Source organism: Mus caroli, unplaced genomic scaffold (genome assembly GCF_978045245.1).
Source record: "Mus caroli unplaced genomic scaffold, Mus_caroli_1 scaffold_2, whole genome shotgun sequence".
Lineage (NCBI taxonomy): Eukaryota > Metazoa > Chordata > Mammalia > Rodentia > Muridae > Mus > Mus caroli.
In genome coordinates this window covers 129,629,349-129,647,116 of record NW_028227257.1, presented here as the reverse complement: position 1 = coordinate 129,647,116, position 17,768 = coordinate 129,629,349, and the positions used below count along the sequence as shown (strand labels likewise).

Below are 17,768 nucleotides of genomic sequence, written 5' to 3'. Positions count from 1 at the left end.
CTGACTTTCCCACTCTACATACTGTCTGACCTTGGACAATCTCTGAGTTCTTTTTCTTCCTTACAGGAAATGAGTTATCATTATTTCACTCCTTTACATTGCACAATAAGGTTGCTTAGAAAATTGTGGGTCTACACTTTAAGAAGTTACTGCTTAGAAACACACGGCAGCTCACCCTGCGCCACATTCCAACTTTACTGTGTCCACAGATAGCTCACACAGATATGCCCACAGTGTGATAAATCCTAATCCTAATTGTTTACACAGGTCACCTGTCTGTCTTCGATCGCCAGCAGATGTGTTTGAAACCCGAGTGCCCCGTGTGGGGAAGGCACAGGTCACGGGCAGGTGTAACCCAGGAGCAGAGAGAAATTTGACATCAAAACAAGAAAGGGAGCAGGGTGCCCTCAAAGACATTATGTCAGAAAATATGGACATGACTCATAGGCATGCTCTCTGAGAGCTTAACAAGGCGATGGATAGCAAATAGCTTCCAAGTTGTGGAGAGTAAGGGACACAGCCTAAACACAGACTTTTCTATACTGAGAAGTGTTGACTTCATTGGTGTCTCTTGTGGGGTAGTCTGTGAGAGGATGCTCACTGTACTAGTTCCACACATTAACAACAGAGGAGCATTTGTGTTTTTTTTGTTTTCTGTTAAAAAAAATGCTATTCAATAGGCTAAACCTGCTCTTGGGGAAGAATATGTTCCTACAGAAAGGAATGTTTTTATTTATTTATTTTTTTTTTTTTTACAAATTTTCAACATACTTTATTGACTCAGGGGCCAAACATGGCAGCATTTGGTCAGTTGTGAAAGGCACCTCATTGAGAAATACATCACAGTGTTGTCGGGCAATCCCAGGCCCAGGAGGGGAGGGGGAGAAGGACAATCCTTGGATGACTTAGCTTAAGACATTTTAGCTTCCCCTCAACCCTTCCCTGTAGAGGACTGAAGTCAGGGCTTTACAGAGCCAGGCACACACACGCCACTGAGCTACACTCCCAGGCCTTGTTCAGTTATCTAAAAGGGTCCCGTGGATGAATGAAGGCAAGGTTTTAAGACTAGGGGAGTGCTGGGTGGCTGAAGGCTTTGTTACTAGAGTAAGCAACTCTGAAGTCCTAAGTGTGGGATCCGCTTCCCTTTGCTCCCCACAATTCCAGGAGAAACTTTGTCTGCCGAGCAGCACCCATCACCTCACACCCCCGTCTCTTCCATCCGTGCAGGTGAGTCTTCTCACTTTATGGAGCGGGGCAGCCCCCTCCTCTGCACGGGATGCACAGGCCCAGCCTGACTGCTGTGCTTCTCACTTTATGGAGTGGGCAGCCCCCTCCGCTGCACGGGATGCACAGGCCCAGCCTGACTGCTGTGCTCTGGGCCTGGGGATCCATGAGGTTCTTATGTAGAAGCTGAGGTCTCTTAGAGAGCATTAGCTTTGTGGTCCAGAGAAAAGGAGAGGCTGACTGCTTAAAAATAATACCATGTCCCTTATCGGCACCAATGCACTCCAATCACAGTTTTTTTTAAAAAAAAATAATCTTTTCCCTTGCTTATACTTTAAAAATTCTCATCTACGTGTAAAAAAAAACTTACTAATTATAACACTGCCACTGTTCCAAATCTTCTCTCGAGGAGCCCCTCCCCACCTCCCTCACCATCCATCCATCCATCCATCCTTCCTTCCCATGACCACCCTCTTCCCTCTGCCCAGCACCTAAGAGCAGGGATCCCACGGCGGGGAGATGAGCAGGGGTGCTGTCTCGCCTGGCCTTCTGTTACTAGGATGTGGCTTTGGAGAAGGCTGCCAGGATGCTCGCAAACACGATATCAGGGGTCTGGGACGCATCGATGGCACAGTGAATGCCGCGTTTCCTGTAGTACTCCACGAGTGGAGTGGTCTGAGTGTGGTAGGCCTCCAGGCGGGTCTTCAAGGCTTTCTCGTTGTCATCTGACCTGCGGATCAGGGGCTCCCCGGTGATATCATCTTTCATGGGCTCCTTTGGAGGGTTGAACTCCTCATGGTAGGACCGGCCACTCTTGGGGTGAATCAGCCTCCCAGTGATCCTCCGGATCAGCAGCGAGTCCTGGATGCTGAACTCAATGACTGAATCGAGCTTCTCTTTCCTCTTCTCCATGAGGTCATCAAGCATTTCAGGCTGCCTCACAGTCCGAGGGAAGCCATCTAGAAGAAAGCCATTTTTGCATGAAGGAGTCTCCAAATTCTTCTCAATTAGCTCCACAACCATCTCGTCACTCACCAGTTTCCCTGCATCCATTGTCGCCTTCAGCTTTTTTCCTAGCTCCGAGCCAGAAGTTACCATGGCTCTCAGCATGTCCCCGGTGGCCAAATGACAGACACAAAAGTTTTCAGCCAGTTTGGGTGCCTGCGTCCCCTTGCCAGCCCCGGGCGGCCCCAGCAACACGGCCCGGATGCCCTTCGGAACCTCCGGTTCGGAAGCCAACACGTTGGGAGCCATGTCTACCAAAGCCTCACTCCAACAGCCACCCCTAATTATCTTCTTAAGAGTTTGCCTATGTGTCCTAGCTAAGGGCATTGGTCAGTTTTCTGGCTGTGTGGTAAGAATACTCCAGTCTGGGTAGAAGTAACTGGTCTTGTTTGTGCCCAGTAATGCTAATACAATTACCACGTGGACTTAGGCCTCTCTGTAGCCAACAGAAAACACTGCTCTGCGAATCTGAATGGTTGGCCAACCTATCATCCTTTTCTCTGTTCACAGCACAGTTGAGAAAGAATTTCTTTCCTTCTATAGTGTCCTACAACATATACATTTTGGTCTATGGATTTTAGGGCACATATAATCCTTTGCAACGGCCTCTTTTTTAAAAGTTTTCAATTGTTTGATGCCATTTTCTCTACTTTAGTATTTCCCAGAAAAAGCAAACAGGCAGCAAATTACTACAGAATCATTACACTGGGTGACCACTTAATTTGCCAAGTATTCAACTATACTTTGTATTAGTTGGTAAACAGAATATGAAGAATATATTTGAGAACGACTTTCAGGAGAAAATATTTTTTTCTTGTGTGGTTGTTTTTTTTTGTTGTTGTTGTTGTTCTTGGTTATTTTATTTTGTTTTGTTTTTGATTGCTCTCTTTGAGAAATGCATGCAGTAAGTTCTAGAGAAATATCTTTTTGGATGTTTTAGGTATATCCAGAGGAAAGCAAAGTCTTTATTGTGAACAGATCAGATCACCTCTCAACACTGCTGGAGCTTCACTGCCAATGTCCAGAGATACGCTGAGTGTGTTATTGTTGGCCCTGTGAGTGGCCAAGTGGTATTTGATATTTTAACTCAAGACTTCAGGAGAAATATAATATTAAGTTTCTGGGGGTGGGGTGGGGGAAATCCCCTTTGGAAATCCTTGTCCCTTATGCCAAACTACTTAACTAGTTATGGTATGTAAAAACTTAATTGAAATCTGTGCTTGCTTAATGCAACCGAAACAACTGTTACATTAAAAACTATTAGATACGTGATATATCCCATAGCTATTATCTGACCATTTCTAGCCTCCGAGTGAGAAAACAAAAGGCAGCCGACTGGGACAGCCTGTAAACAGCAACTCGCTTTCATACAAGCAAATAAATGTCGAAAATGGGGTCTGGGTACTTAACTTTGACTTGCCCACGCATTTCCCCCCACTCCAGGTTTTTGTTTTTTGTTGATAACAAATTTGACAAAGAACTTGTTGCACTAGCTCTATGTATTTGGGGCAGAGAAGTGAACTACTTCTCAGAGAAACAATACCATGAGCCAACAAAGAAAAACATGCAGGTGCTCTCGAAAGCTGCTCTGTGCTCAGAACTCAGAACTAGGGAACAGGCAGCAACCTTGAAGGGAAACCCAGCAAGTGCTGTTTCTATAAGAGTCCTTAATCATCAGGGAAATGCAAATCAAAACAACCCTGAGATTCCACCTCACACCAGTCAGAATGGCTAAGATCAAAAATTCAGGTGACAGCAGATGCTGGCGAGGATGTGGAGAAAGAGGAACACTCCTCCATTGTTGGTGGGATTGCAAGCTTGTACAACCACTCTGGAAATCAGTCTGGCGGTTCCTCAGAAAATTGGACATAGTACTACCGGAGGATCCAGCAATACCTCTCCTGGGCATATATCCAGAAGATGTCCCAACCGGTAAAAAGGACACATGCTCCACTATGTTCATAGCAGCCCTATTTATAATAGCCAGAAGCTGGAAAGAACCCAGATGTCCCTCAACAGAGGAATGGATACAGAAATTATGGTACATTTACACAATGGAGTACTACTCAGCTATTAAAAAGAATGAATTTATGAAATTCCTAGCCAAATGGATGGACCTGGAGGGCATCATCTTGAGTGAAGTAACACAATCACAAAAGAACTCACACAATATGTATTCATTGATAAGTGGATATTAGCCCAAAACTTAGGATACCCAAGATATAAGATACAATTTGATAAACGCATGAAACTCAAGAAGAATGAAGACCAAAGTGTGGACACTGTGCACCTTCTTAGAATTGGGAACAAAACACCCAGGGAAGGAGTTACAGAGACAAAGTTCGTAGCTGTGATGAAAGGATGGACCATTTAGAGACTGCTGTATCCAGGGATCCGTCCCATAATCAGCTTCTAAACGCTGACACCATTGCATACACTAGCAAGATTTTGCTGAAAGGACCCAAATATAGCTGTCTCTTGTGAGATGATGCCGGGGCCTAGCAAACACAGGAGTGGATGTTCACAGTCAGCTATTGGATGTATCACAGGGCTCCCAATGGAGAAGCTAGAGAAAGTACCCAAGGAGCTAAAGGGATCTGCAACCCTATTGTTGGAACAACATAATGTACTAACCAGAACCCTGGAGCTCTTGTCTCTAGCTGCATATGTATCGAAAGATGGCCTAGTCGGCCATCAATGGAAAGAGAGGCCCATTGGACTTGCAAACTTTATATGCCCCAATATAGGGGAATGCCAGGGCCAAAAGAATGGGAATGGGTGGGTAGGGAAGTGGGAGGCGCTATGGGGGACTTTTGGGATAGTATTGGAAATGTAATTGAGGAAAATATGTAATAAAAAAAAAATTACTATTCTTCCTAAAAAAAAAAAAAAAAAAAAAAAAGAGTTCTATGTATTCAGTAGATGTATTAAAGCTGCTGTCTTCATAAGTCGTTAGATTGGGTCAGTGATGTTTCCTGGCCCAGAGCTGGATGAACTCTGTAGAGGGGCAGGCATGAAGGTGGGTGGATTAGGAGGAGTCTTCTTTGGACACCATCGGTTTGACTCCAGCAGAGCTTGCTCTCGGCCAGCAAGGGGAGACTGCACTGTGGTCGCTGAGTGCGTGGTAACGACAGCAGAAAAGGACAGAACAGAAACAGCAGCATAGCGGTACCATTTTCCTTCCTTTGATTACATTTTTCTAAATGCACTGTTTTCTAAGCCTACAGGATGTTTCCAGTTCATTTTTGCATATTGTCCAGGTTGTGAGTTGAGACTAGACTCCTAGTCCTTCCACTTGGAAGAAGAGGCAATGCATGAAATACACAGAAGTGTTAAAGACGGGATATGACAATGTTCAAGGTCATTAAAGTCTGACAAACACTGATTTACTGGGGCTTTCTGTTTGTTTGTTTTGTTTTGTTTTACATTTGCTTGGCTCCATCCAACACACAGGTCCTGGGGGCAAATTGAAGTCATCAGCCATCTTTTGGGCCCCAATTGCTGCATTTTAAAAAGGTTTGTCAGATCTACTGGCACAAGTCTGAGGGACTGCAAGTTCCAGGCTTGTCTGGGCCACAGTCAGTACAAGGCAAGCCTGGGCAACCTAGTAAGACCCTGACTCCAAATAAAAGTCAGAGAGAAGACTTGAGATGTAACTTATTAGTAGAGTCTTACACGTGTGAGGTCTGGAGTTTCACCCTTAGTTTCTATACAAGAAAAAAAAATAGAAAGACCAAGGGACTTAGCTGGAAGGGGCATGTTGGGGGTGGGGAGAATGTTTGACATGGTTGGCTAAAATCCTGTTAGAATTTTATACATGTTACATACCTGATGACCTGAGCTCCATCCCTGGAATTCACACAGTTGATGGAGAAAGCTCACCTCTGAAAGTTGTCCTTTAGCTCCCACCCCACTAAACAAATAATTAGATATTTAAAATTAGAAAACAAAAAACCACGCCCTTTACAAACATCTGATCTTTATGGCCCTCTGCCTTTTCCTTTCATGGCTTCTGGAACTCTCTCTGCAAGATTCCACTTCTCCAGTGCTAGCTGAAATATCTTTTCTATGTCATTGTGAGGTGACTGTTAGCACCTTGGAACCTGCCATCTGACTGGAGGACAAATGACTCAGCCTTCTCCTGGCTCTTATGTAAGATTTTCTGTAGGTCACATCATCACTGTCACCAAAGCAGGGCAGAGTGACCATAGGTTGAATGAATATGCAAGCATTATGATGTCATGTCTGGTGACTAACAAGGTGTATAAATTGTATGGGGGTGGGAACTGTTCTGTCCTTTAGAAACAAATAAGAGGTCCTAGAACATCCATAATGTCATTTCTCTCAATTCTGATGTAGTGCAAGAAGTTGCTACCAGCATATATTATGTGGCCATCTATCTGAATAAATATTTACTAAGCTTTATGCTGGCACAGTTTGTTCTCATGTATAGTTTCATAACACCTTAGAAATACATCAGAATGAATCTGCGCTGTCATGGCAACTCTATGGAATCAATCAAGTGCCTGCTCTTGGGAGTATCCCATGTCATCAGACTGGGCTGAGATGAGGTGAAGTTACCAAAGTCCCAATACACCAGCAGCAAGGCACACAAGGTGGTGCATACATGATTAAAACTTTGAATATATAGCAAAGGAAGCCCTAAAAGGGTTGGAGAGATTAAAGTTAGTGCTTGGAGTGAATGTTCTGGGAGATTTCTGGGTTGAAAATGATGAGTAATGGCTGAGAGAAGTGTCCAGATATAGTGATTGGACACTGTGCTGGGAATAAAGCCACTGCCATTTCAGTCTTAAATTGTCATTGAGCAGCTCCGTGTTCCTGGGCAAATACCTCTCTGGCACCAAGTTCCCCAGCTTACATTTTGAGGGATGGTCTGTACGCTTCTGAGATATTTTATGACTATTGATACCATGTCCTATAACCAGCTTGCTTTGTAGATCAGTAGAAGGAACTATGTATCTTCAACTGCCTGTCACTGAGAAACCATGAATCCAGGATTCTGACCCAGTATTATGGAGCCTTCCTAAGTCCTAGATCTTTTACATACTAGTACTTGTAAATTTAACTTCATGACAGGTTAAGAATATTGGCAGATAAAGGGACAGACTCCCATCTTATACAACTAATACTATTTATAAATCATTGCAATTGATAATCTTCTTTCCCAACTTGCCTAGATTTAGAGTCACAATAGAAGCACACACCCATAGGTTTATGAAGACATTTCCAGAAAAGTTTAATTACTGAGTAAACACCCATTCCCTGGCCTGGAGTTCCAGACTGAATTAAAAGGAAAAGGGAGCCAGCCAGGAACACTCATCTCTCTCTGCTTCCTGACCAAAGGGGCAGTGTGTCTGCTTCATGAGCCTGATGTTTCTTCCTCACTGTGATGGACTGTAATCTCACACTGCGAGACAAAAGAAATCATAAGTTGCTTTGTGCAGGTATATGTGTTTGTGTGAGGTGGGAAATTGAATTTAAGACTTTGCACATCCATGCTAGGATGTGGGAACATCCAGGACATTCAGAGCCTAGCTGTAGTCCCAATCCCTTTTGTTCCTTTTTGTTAGGTGTTCTGTTGCAGCAGCAACAACAAAAATGCCATTACAGGAGATAAGAAAAACCCATTCAAATCCAAATGTGTGTGTGTGTGTGTGTGAGAGAGAGAGAGAGAGAGAGAGAGAGAGAGAGAGAGAGAGAGAGAGAAGAGAAGAGGAGGGGAAGGCAGGGGAGGGGAGGGGAGGGGAAAGAGGGAGAGAGGGAGGGAGGGAGGAAGACCAAGATGAGAGAGAGAGAGAGAGAGAGAGAGAGAGAGAGAGAGAGAGAGAGAGAGAGGATTGCACTCCTGGGCAAGCAAATGGTTTTGTTTCAAGCACACACAAAAATTTCTGCATAAATATCTCACATCACATATTGATTTTATTGAGATCTAATCACACAAAAGAAGCACAGACGCTTAAGTATATAGATGAATGTACACTTTGACAAATAATACGTGTCCGTGCCTTCTGTATGTAAAGGGAGACAAAACATACTAGAAGCTTGCTTCGCGACCTTGCTCAATCAATCTTTCTTCCACTCAGAGCAGTCATCATGCTGATTTCACCGGCATGGACTGGCTTTATCTACTCCTTGAGTGGATACATGTATTCTAGTGGACTTAACTATGAGGCAGCAAGTGTTTGCACTTTGTTTCCATTTGTTGTGAGCAGGAAGCTACTGGATGAATACATCGCAACTCACATATGAGCTTTTTTCAAAAGATATTTAGAGAAATTCTCAATTTTAGGGTTATGAGTTAAGTTGCTATGGACATTTCCATATGTGACTGTATGTGTCTCTTTGTCGAGGTGTTTTTATTTTGAAAAGTCAATGCCTAAGTGTAGTCTGTGGGGCCAAGCTTTCTGTATAAGCTTAATGTGATGAGGAACTATTAAATGACTTTCAGGGTAGTAATACTATGCTACTGCTCGCCAGCAGTGTGTGAGCAGTTCCATAGTTTTAATTGTAGCCATTTTAATAAGATATAAGAAATAAGATAATTTCTTTATGTTTTGATATTTATGCTCCAACATATTTATAACACATTCATGTGATTATTATTGATACCCTTTTATGAAGTAATCATCCAAGATTTTACTGAGTTTTCTTAGTTGCCTATGTTCTTATTGGTAAATGAGAATGTTTTAAAAGAGTCAGGTATTCATCCTGAGAAGATTTTTACCTGAACTGTGACATGTCGCATTTTCAGTATTATTCTCCATCTATTTTGGTCTTTAATTTTTGATAGTATTTTATCATTCTTTAGTGTAAGAAGTCATGGAAATATTTTGTTAAATAAATCCCTATAAATGGTCTGTTTTGTGTTGTCATAATATAATTTCCAACTACTCAGCAACAGTACATAAAAAAAAAGAATCGATATTTGTATATTGATCTCGAGTCTCCAAGTCTTGCCTAAGTCACACAATTATATACTGTGCCTCGTAGATCTATCAAGACTTTTTATGCAAGTATTCTCTCTCTCCCTTCCTCTCTCTCCCTCTCTGAGTGGAGATTCCCTAGAATTTTCTTCGTATACAAACATTCTGTCTAAATTAAAATATTTTCATTGTTCTTTTCTGAATTTAGTTATTATTAAAATATTAGTGGAAGTACAATGTTGAATAGAGTTGGCAAAAATAAACAGATTAGTTCTAGTCTAGTGGAAAACGCTGGGATGTGCTGAGTTGTTGAGATTTCTTTTATTGGAGCCAGGAAATTCCCATCTTCAGCTTGCTAAGAATCTTTACTGAAATGATAAAATGAGTTTTCTTCTTTATCAGGGAATACATTGATATTACATTTTAAACAGAATCAATGCCGTGATCAATGTGGTTGGATTATGCTTATCAACATTTTCTTAAGAATTTTTATGCTAACGAGAGATCCTGAGCTGTAAATCCTCTTGTAAAGCCTTTTCAGATACTGGTAACAGGGCAATGTGGCCTCAGAAAACTCACACTTTTCAAAACATCCAGTTTTTAGAAACATATTGAGTTTGAAGAAATGGTCAAACTCACTCTCAAGACATTTGGATAAACGTTCTTACTGGAAATAATCTAAATAAAATGTCTGCTGCTTGGACAGCATAACAATTATACATGTGTTTTATATTCAGCCATTTATCACATTTGGAAATGATGTTTTAAAAGTGTCTGTTCTTGTCATTCATGTTGTCAGAATTTTTAGGTTGTTTGTGGCATTTTCTTCTTCCCATTGTAATGTATGTCTGTGGAGTTGGCTCTTTTTAGTCTTGGATGTTTTTTGACTTCTCGCTGTATGGTGATCGGTCTTGCTGGATGTTTGTCAATTTTATTCCCATTTAAATGAAACAACTTTTGAAATTGGATCATTATGTACCTAAAAAAATAAAAGTAAAAATATAATTTTAAAGATTTGTTCTACTGATTTCTGCTCTTGTTTTGGTTGTTATTTCTTACTCTTATTTACTTAAAACAATTGTATTTTACTCTAATCTGTCTAGATTTTTATAACTAGGAAAGGAAGATCACTTTAGGACTTGATATTTTCTAATATGAACATTCAAAGCTATACACTTCCCTTTAAGCAACCAGTTATTTTTCTTACTGCAGGGAGAATATATATATATCATACATATACATATATCATATACATATATCAGCTCAGAGAAGGGTGTATTGGGCTCACAGTTTGAGGAGATAGTCCATCCTGCCAGGGAGACATGTCACCAAGGATGTACAGAGGAGTAATGGTACCCTGATGGCATGTCCCTTTTATTTGGTGTAGGCCCCCAGTTCGTAGAATGGTGTTGCCCACTTCAGGGTGGGCATTCTCTCCCTCAGTTAAACTTTTCTGGAAACATCTTCACAGCCACACTCAGAGGTGTGCTTATATTGGTATTCGAAAGCCAGGCAAACTGACAGTGAAGATTAGTGACCACAAGCAGTGTGGTAGAACATAGCTAACAAGTGTCATCATGTCGCATTTGTTATTGTTCAGAACAAATGGGAGTCCTTTGGTGAACGATGGATCATTTAAAAATGTGTGCTTAATTTCCAAACGTGGGGGAGTCTATTGATTTAAAAAAATTTTTCATTCCACTGAAATTTATGGGAAATTTCAAATGTAGTTTGTTCTTTTTGTTAATAGTTTGTGCATTCTTGAACATCTGAGTCAGCTGCATATAGAATTCTATTAGCCTGTGAAGTCATATGTAACAATGCTGTTCAAATCTAATACATTCCTGCCGATTTTTAAAAATATACTTGGTTATCAAATGTGTGCCTCGATGATTATGAATTTGTCTATTTAATTTGCTTCATTTTTGTTTCTGGTACTTCAGATACATCACGTATGAAGTTGTCATTTTAAGTGAATTCATTTTGTTCTATAGAAGAGGTTTCTGTTCTCATTGCACAGTGTTTATGTGTCTGCGGTCCTCGGGAGAGAATCCAGGCGCTCACACATGTTAAGTAGGAACTCTCCCACTCACTAAGCTGCACCCCCACACTGTCTGACTTCTTGATTGTTCGCTACTTGTTGACCCTCCTTCATCTTATGTCAATAGAGTCAGAAATTAGCTGTCAGCAGTTAGTATGGGGATGGCTTATTTTTTTTACCTCTAATTTTACATTATTTGTGCTTTATATTTAAATATGCTTCTTTTGGACAGCATACAGTTAGATCCTGTATTATTAGTATAACTGCTCTGATAATGGATCTTTATCTGTTATTTAATGTTTAGATTGAATATAGTAACTGATTCAATTGGATTAACAATGGCTTTTTATTATCCCCTTTCTTTTCCTTTCCATATTGTCGTCGAAATGTTTTTGGAGGTTATTGCTGAGCTGGGACTACTTTCTGTCTCTCAAGAAAAATAGATCAATACAAGTACGCCGAATAGAATCAAGTAAGAGAAGTCATGGCCCAGTGCCAACTCTGATGCCAGCACTGGCTCTGGCCGTGGGCAACACTTTCTTTTCTCATTTGTAAAAATAATAATTAAAACAGTAAACAATATATTGCTAGCTGGAACAGTCGGATAGTTTGGATAGCCCAGATCTTAATATAAAATGATACGCTGAAAACATAACCAGAAAAAAAAAAGAATTCAATAGACTACATCTTTAACTGATAGGCTAGAGAACAAAACTGAACACTTCAAAGCTGAGAGGATACAAAACATTGCAGGACAAATAGTGCTGGCCACGGTGGTGAGGCGAGGATTCCAATACAGTGGGAAAGCATCTCAGAATGAAGGTGTGGCCTTTGTATTTAACAACAGGATCCTACACACAGTTCTAGATTCCATGGTCTAGAGACCAAGTGGGTTCCAGAAGAGGATCAGAATGTGATATAATTAGCGATAGTTTTGTCCTAACTCTGCATGTTACTGATTCTAACACGGGGAGAAGTTGAAGTAACTTAGACAGAGGTGCAAGTGAATCTAGTGCATCTTCCAGGTCTTATTGTGAACCAGGCACTGTGAAATTAGTGTGAATGAGGAAGGATACAGAAATATGATACAACTCACTTGAGGGAGAAAATGCTGATAGATAAAACATCTACCATAAAGTTTGTAAAAGAAAGAAAGAAATGAACACATAGTAACTATAATATAATGATAATAGAACCTCAGATATTTGAATTTAAAAACACATTATCGTATATATTTAAAGTAGAGAACAGGATTGTATGGGACACACACACATAGAGTAAGTTGGTTACTGTAGTACACTAAAACTCTGTATAAATGTATACATACACACATACATATACATGTGTGTGTATGTATGTATAAATTATTTTGCATAAATTATGTGGTGCTTTGAGTGAGAATACCCTGTTCCCATAGGCTTATATATTTACATGCTTAGTTCCCAGTTGATGGGCTATTGTTGGAGGTGTGTCAATGGGGGTGGGCTTTGGGGTTTCAAAAGCCCATGTTAGGCCCAATGTCTCTCCCTCCCTGTTGTCTGCGGATCAAGGTGCATCTCTCAGCCACTTCTCTAGCACCTTGCCTGCCTGCCACCTAATTCCTTGCCATGCTGATAGAGGGCTAACCCTCTGAAGCAAGCCTCAATTAAATGTTCTCTTTAGGTTTGCTGTGCCTGTGTCTCTTCACAGCAATAGGGTAACAAAAACACGTTACTTATAATTTTGTGGCAAAAACAGTTACAATCCACCCATTCAGAAAAATCCTGAATATAAGCAGGAGTATTAATGATAGTCTGCATGTATTAAGTGTTTTACATGTTTCTCTAAGATAGTATTTAAAGTTGAGTGAAGTACTTGTGACAGTGTCTTAAAATTCCATGCTACACATTCTTACTTACCTGTAACTTTTGCTTGTTTCTTATTGTAAGAAACAATTATTATTCTTCTTGTAAGATTACTCCAGGAATGGAAGCTACAATGTGTGGCTAACTGAATATTCATCGTGGTAATATCATCCATTCAAAAGTACGCTGACTTGTGGCTAAGCCTCAAGTGTGATGTTACTATCTCTATGTTACATTAACTACGGGCTTATGATATCATAAGCTGAGACAATTTAGTTATGCAATCATCTTGATTGGCCAAAATATGTTCACAGATGCACTGGTGAGCATGCCAACCCTTGTAAACAACAAATGGAATCCTTAACAATAAAACTAGCAAAAATTTAGATGGTTGATTTGTTATTTTTTCAGTATAATAACTTGTTTTCAGTTTGTCTAGAATCTTTGGAATCTGTAACACCTGCAAAAACTATAATTAACTATGCTTACCTGGGCGGGGGTTGCTTATTTGTTTATAAATAAAATGCAAGTCCAAGTCACATTAAAGGGTATCATGTTATTTTAAAGATCCATTTTAATGGTTCTACATGTTCAGAGATTACTTTATGCTGTCATGTTTCTCCTCTCCAGAACATTCTACTCTATAAATAAAACAATACAGACTTTTTGATAGCTGAAAGTAAAATGGAATTCCTTTTTAGGCCGGTGTTTTCAGTCGAAAAAAATCAATGGATTTCAGTTCATTTCAAGGTTGATTCTTTTCCATTACGGAAGAGTGTTTACAAATGTTTCTGACAAAGGCTGCACCAGCAAATCTTTATTCTGCTTTCAAGAATGCACCTCTGTAAGAGATAACAAAATAAGAACCAACGGAGGAAAATAAATAAGGTTGTTTACTTCTTTTGAAGGGCTGTGGAGACCATCTATTTGACTTCTCCATATCTGAACTAATTTACAAGGAAGAAAAACAATTACTCTGTAATAGCTGGCTGCTTAGAAGAGCTTTGGTGCTTTTAACATTAGCTAGTATGCTTGGTGGGCTCCCATTGATTAACATGTGTCCCATTTTGGATACTTTGGAATCTGTAGCCTACATCTTAGGCCAAGTTGCTCTTTCTACATAAAAGTGTCTGTATCCTGGAGTGGGTAAGGCCTTGATGAGTGGATGCTGGCAAACCTGGTTTCAGATAGTTGCTTTCTCTGTACTTTCTGTAAAGAGCAAGGTGGGATAGACCTGGAGTCTTTCACATCTTTGTGTTTGTACACGAATGCACAATTACAGCTGTTGGTGCTATAACCAGGAAGTTCACACTCCCCTCTCATTCTCTGATGTTTTTTGCTTGTCCTGGTGCTAACGCACTATGAATAAGCAGAACAAACTCTACATGGTGTGAAAAGTTCCCAGTGATACTTGCTGACCTTTAAGATGTCCCTCCCAGTCCACTCTCTCCTACCTGGAGGGAGCATTTGTGCCTTTATCTATTCTGGACAAAAGCTAGAGAGAGGACCCTAGAAGCTGAAGGGGTTTTCAGCCCCATAGGAGGAACAACAATATGAATAAACCTGTACACCCAGAGCTCCCAGGGACTAAACCACCAACCAGAGTACACATGGAGGGACCCATGGATCCAGCCGCATATGTAGCAGAGGATGGCCTTGTTGTTCATCAACGGGAGGAGAGGCCCTTGGTCCTGTGAATGCTCCATGTAGGGAAATGCCAGGACAGGGAAGCAGAAGTGTGTGGGTTGCTGAGCAGGAGGGGGTGGGATAGGGGGTTTTCAGAGGGAAAACCAGGAAATAAAGAAAATATCTAATAAATACTTTTTGCATACAAATGTTTAGAACTTGCTGTCATTTTGATCAAAAACTATGCACGTGGAATCCATTACCTTGAAAGTCATTCCACATAGCCTCATGATAATCGTAAATGTGCTGGGCCAGACCTTCCTTACTACACCACACAGGGTAATTTTTGTTGTTGTTATATGCTTCATTTTCTCAACAGCCATGTGTTTCAGATAGTATTGCAATAGAGCTGTACTGAAAACTGCCATGGATTTCAACAGCACAATACATTATTGTCTGCTAGTACTTTAAATGTATATATCAAATACATTTATCAGCTTAGAGGGCTATAACCAACCACAGACTCTGTGGTTTAAGCAAGATAAATTCTTTTTTTTTTTTCTGGGGTTCTTAGAAGTTGGAGATTAACTCTGGGGCCTTTCCATTGCTGGTAGAGTCTCTCCTGGCTTCTAGATTGTGACCCAGTGATGGTGTTCTAATGCCAATTTTCTCTGTGCATAAGGAGAGAGGAATCTCGCTGTTCTGAAAAGGCACCTGTATCATTTGGAAGATACCCTGTATTGCAAACCTCATTTAGCCTTCATTGCTTACTAAAGACCCTTCTTCCAATTCCAACGTAATTACAATGTAGTTAGAGTTTTAGTCTTAAAATTTGAGGGGAACAAAATCCATCCATAGCACAAATAAATGTGAAGATTTAAGGGCAGCAACTCAATCCCATAAATACATTTTTTCCCCTGAAAAAGGTGACCTGATTTTTGTAAGATTTCTTTCTAAATTTTTATTTATTTTTTTTGAAACTGCATCTCACTGTAGCCCATGCTAGCTTAAAACACTTGATCTAGCCTAGCTTGGACTCAAAGCTCTGATCTTCCTATGGTAGGAACCAGTTGCCCTTGGCAGAGATTTTTTAAAAGCAGTTATTTATAATTATATCATTTAAATATTCAAACCTTGGATGTGTTTATTCAGTTTTGCTAAACATGTTTTGAAGTAGTAAACTATTTTTATTACATCACAGTTTGAGGGTTCATAAGATCACTGTAGAACTTTGTGGGGTGAGAGCATTAGCATTTCATTATAGTGTCAGTGAGACATAGGTCTGGACCTCTGCTGTGAAGATAACAGACCAGAGGTCTAGAAAAGCCCCAGACTAATTAGCAGCCATCAACCCCAACTGTTGACCCCCACTTCAATGCTCTGGCTCATCATTCTCTTATGCAGATTCTTTAGAGTCCAGAATCAAGCTCAAAACTCTCCTCAGATTTCATTTGAATTGTTACCAGAGTCTGTAACTAAGAAAAGTCTGGTGGCTGTAGAATGCTAATACAACTCTGACCTTGTCTATTGATAAAATAAATCTAAATTTCGAAGTAAATCGAGCCTTAGGAATTAGGTAGGCCATAAGATGACCTTACTTAGAAAATCAGGTAGTGTGATCAATACTGTTGGCATATTTCACAACTATCCCATAGACTAGAATATTGATAAGACCCTGTGTAGGTACTTTACCAAACGTATTTATAGCAGTGAAGCAATCAGCAAAAGCTGTTTATTACATGATTTCTGGGAACACAGGGTGAAATAAGAAAATGGCGTTCTGATTCTGCATTCCAAGTCACAGACAGCACTCTAGCAGTTCTAAAAGTATTTTATGCTACTGTCAGACTTACTCAGCCATTAAAATTTGAAAATCAAAATCATAGACACTGTGAAGAATACACACTAGTGACTTTTATTCTATCTGAAATGGTGGCGTTTCTTTGCCGGGACAGCTCCTAATTCAGTAGTCAGTGAAGGTCAGACACAGAGGTTGAGAGGAGGCCAAAGGGAAAGGACTGCACTCCTAAATAATAGTTCGTCCAGGCTAATTGTGTCCAGCCAGGCTCATGGAGTCTCTCTTGCTCAGCTGAAAGACACCTGACTGTGCCGTGTTAGCTTGCTTAGCCTTCCTGGTCTCTCAGACCAGCTTAAGTTCCTCCTTGAAAATCAGAGAAAAGGAACTCCACCTTGAGAGTGAGTAGTAAAATGTTTTGGTTAATCATAGTGTAGCTGAGTGCTCAGCTCCGAAGGGGTTAAATTAAGGGCATGGGACATTCCTGCTTTGGGTGGAAGAGTGGCCAGTCATATTGCTGAGCACCAATGTCACGTTAACTGCTGAAGAGCAATAATTAAACTCATACCTTTAACTTCGCTAAACGAATTATCTACCAAGCTCCACCTCCTCTAGAAAACTGAATCAAGCAGTATGAGTCTGCTGCTAGAAACTACAGTGACTGCGTGGGAAACGGAGTTGGTTTAAGAACAAACTCTATGTGTACAGAGTGGCCACTCAGGAAGTAGTCTGTTTCCAGGGCATGCTTCCTCTTCCATGCTGTGAACATATATCAGATAAAAGCAAAATAGCCTTCAGAAAGGAGTCAAGTCACACTTCATAGTGACATGTTTAGAAATGGAGAAAAGGCATATTATTTCAATTTAGTTCTTAAAGCAATAAAGTGATACATTGTAAAACTTTACTAAATACAACTAATAAGGGGATATTTTCCTATGGACCAAGGGAAAGAGATTGAATAAGCTATATTGGAAAAGGTCTAGACTTTTTTTTCATAATACAATAAATTCAAGGTACTGACAGTTTGAGAAATCAGAGAGACAAAGGTTTCATTCAACCTAAGAGAGATGTTAAATTCATCATCTTCTACTGTGGCTATGGACTTAAAAATGACCTTGTATTTTTTTGTATTCTGGCTAATTAATGTACATAATGTGTGTTTATACATGTGTGTGTGTGTGTGTGTGTGTGTGCCGTGCTTGCATGTCTACTGTGATATGTTGAGGGTGCCAAATACTAGAAGAGCTTATCAATGAATGACCTCTGGAAGGTCACCACTTCCTAACTGA

General features: G+C 40.3%; 1 pseudogene; it reads right to left on the bottom strand.

Moving 5' to 3' along the window:
- Window positions 1-1,581: 1,581 nt before the first annotated feature.
- LOC110289485 (adenylate kinase 2, mitochondrial pseudogene) lies at window positions 1,582-2,504 on the bottom strand (annotated as a pseudogene).
- Between the last annotated feature and the right edge of the window lie 15,264 nt (window positions 2,505-17,768).